General features: G+C 36.3%; 1 long non-coding RNA gene across 1 annotated transcript; it reads left to right on the top strand.

Annotated features, from left to right (window-relative positions):
• Positions 1-509: 509 nt before the first annotated feature.
• LOC104874661 lies at positions 510-2,498 on the top strand. The gene is made up of 3 exons (XR_783821.1): positions 510-582; positions 1,012-1,173; positions 2,448-2,498. It is a non-coding gene; the product is annotated as an uncharacterized LOC104874661 (long non-coding RNA).
• Positions 2,499-2,950: the final 452 nt, after the last annotated feature.

Below are 2,950 nucleotides of genomic sequence, written 5' to 3'. Positions count from 1 at the left end.
CCTCTCAATATTCTCCTTCCCCTAGGAGACCTCTGTGGAATTGGTTCACTCCTTCAAATTTGAAACCATTCAAATCAAGCTTCAAGTGATCAATCAGATAATGTAGTTCTCTTCTGGAAAGAAATGTGTGAATGGGCCAAGATTGGCAAAAATATTACGATTATGGATGTATCTTTACATGGAGTGGTGGGACAAGAGCAGGGATCTCATCTCCTCTGCTACTCACACGAATGACTCCCACTTTCTAGGTAGCAACTTAGCCTAAGCGAGCAGCTCCCGCCCTAGGCAACTGCACCACACAGCTTTTTTTTCCTGGGACTCACTCAATTGGTTTAGTTGCCCCTCTGATCCAGGCATTCGGGCAACTTCTATGAAATCATGAGGAAGGTCTGTGTCAAAGCTATAGTGTGCGATGACCTGCACAATGGACCCTAAGACACTGACGCATTGTGAGCATTCTCTGAGATCCCTGGAAACTGCCCAGACCTGCGGGAAAGAATGAAGGCGTAGTGCAGGGTGAACTGCCCAGCTCGTGGGTACCCGGGGATGAGCTAGTGACACCGCAGCAAGGACGGTTCACAGGTGCAGAGACATATGATTTAGAGGTGGAAAGTTCAAGGTCTGGATTGTGTCGTGGGATATTAACCCTGGCGCTAGCACTATTTGTCCTGAGAAAAAATACGAACCGGCCGGGGATTTGCCTTAGTGGCTCTGTCACCTGCCCTGCTAGAGCCCGAGTTTGATCCCTGGTACTAAAAACAAAACAAAACAAAAAAGCACCATACAGATATTACATTATTCTCCTGTAAACACTGGAGATGTTCGAGATGTCGATGTTATTTACCCCTACTGGGGCAGGTAATGGAGAATGTGAGAAAGGACTTAACACAGTGACTGTGATACAGCATTTAAACTTCAAGAAATGCAAATTGTTATTCATATTTTATAGTATTTATGACTAGAAATTGTTATTATTTCCTTCATTAAAAGTTTCCAACTCTTCTTTTTTAGTGGTTGTGGTTGTATCAAGATATACATCATGTACTATGGAATTTGATCTTTGAAGTTGTATAATCCAATGATTTGATGGATATTTAAAGGGTTGTGCAACCTTCAATATCATCTAAGTTTGGAATATTTAAATCAACCCCTCATGCTCACCTACGCACACACGTAAGTGTTAGTTTGGACTCCTCATTCTCATCTAATGGATGTTACCACCAGCCCCACCACTGCTGATCTAGTCGCTAAGTGTAGATCAGGTAATACACTTTCACAATTGCCTGCCACATAGTGTGTGACCAGTACCATTGATGTAAAAATACATTCCATCTAACTCTGTCTTGGGGCCAATATTATTTCTTCCTACTTTTTAAAAAAAATTGAAAAAGGGCTGCAGATATAGCTTGACGTAAAGGTCCTGGGTTCAATTTCCAGTACTGAAAAAAATGGAAATTCATTATGTTTTGATTTGAATTTCTCTAAATGCTTACAACTTTGAATGTTTTTCAAGTGTTGATTTGACATTTGTGTATTGTCCTTGGAGAAAAGTTTGTTCAAATGCTTTGGACATTTTCAATTGATTTATCTTATTTTGATTCATAAAAGTTTAGTATTATTTTGTTTAAATTTTCTTTCCAGAGAAAGTTAGTCTATCTCATTTAAATTCCTATTTTTTTTCACACATCTTCTAATATATTTTTTCCTAAATTCTAAATACAACTGTTCTAGGAGGTTAGGGTTTGTAATTATTTTATGCCATTTTATGTGTAGTCATGTTAGTTTCTTAAAGCTGTTCTTCCTTGCACTTCTTTAAATTTTTTGATGAAATATGATTCATCTGCTTTTTTAGCCACTTGTACTTTTACTGTCATATGAAAGAAACCATTTTCCAATGAAAATCACTAGTATTTTCTGCTATGAGCTTTGTAACTCTAAGTCTTTGGTGTATTTTGAGATATGTCCTACTTGTAGTACAATGTAGGTATCCAATTTTATTCTTTTGCATGTGGACATCCAATAACCTCAGCCCTATTTGTTCAAAAGCACATGCTTTCCTCATTACTAATCTCAGAACAATTCTTGACATCAGTTAATGTAAAGGTTTAGTTTCAGTCTGCCAGTTCTATTTACTGACATGTGTTTATCTTTATTTCAGCTACACATGACACTAATTGGTGTAGCTTTCTTATGATTATTTAAATCAGAAACTGTGAGTTCTCCAACTTTACTCTCCTTTTCAATTTTGATTTTGTTATTTATTTTATTGTTCTTATATATTAATTTTAGAATCACATCACTTTGTGTAAACAATTCTTTTGGAATTTTAGTAGGAATATGTGAAAGATATATGTCCGTGTAGGGATCATATTATGTTAATGGTAATTTTTGCAATGCATAAATTTGAGTTGTCCCTCCATTTATTTGTATTTATTTTCTTTTTTCAGCAATACATCATTGTTTTCAGCATATAAATCTTGAACTTGCCAGGCGTGGTTATGCAGGTGTGTAATCCCAGCACTCAGGAGGCTGATGCAGGAGCATTACTGTGACTTCGAGGTCAACCTGGGCCACATAGTCAGTGGAAGGGCAGCCTGAACTACATAGCAAGAACCTATCTCAAAAAGAATTCTTTTTAACTTCTTTGGCTAGCTTTTTGAGTGTTTTATTGTTTAATGCTTTGTGACTTTTTAAAAGAATTAAGATAATTTTGCCTGGTTCAGATTTGAAATTACAATCTTAGATTTTTCATTGCTTGTATATATAGTTTTTTAGAGTTTTCAGTGTATTGAATTTGTTTTCAAATAGATTAATCTGGTTTATTGGTTATCTTTTTAAATTTCTTAGGATTTTTACAGACTACCTGCTGTCATTTACAAGTCATAATGGACCTGGAAGGGTAGCCCCATGGCAGAGGACTTGCTCAGTATTGCAAAAATAATAGTATAAA

Source organism: Fukomys damarensis, unplaced genomic scaffold (genome assembly GCF_012274545.1).
Source record: "Fukomys damarensis isolate Sample0158 unplaced genomic scaffold, DMR_v1.0_HiC HiC_scaffold_35, whole genome shotgun sequence".
NCBI lineage: Eukaryota > Metazoa > Chordata > Mammalia > Rodentia > Bathyergidae > Fukomys > Fukomys damarensis.
The sequence above is the reverse complement of the archived record's forward strand: the minus strand, read 5'-3'. Positions and strand labels throughout refer to the sequence as shown.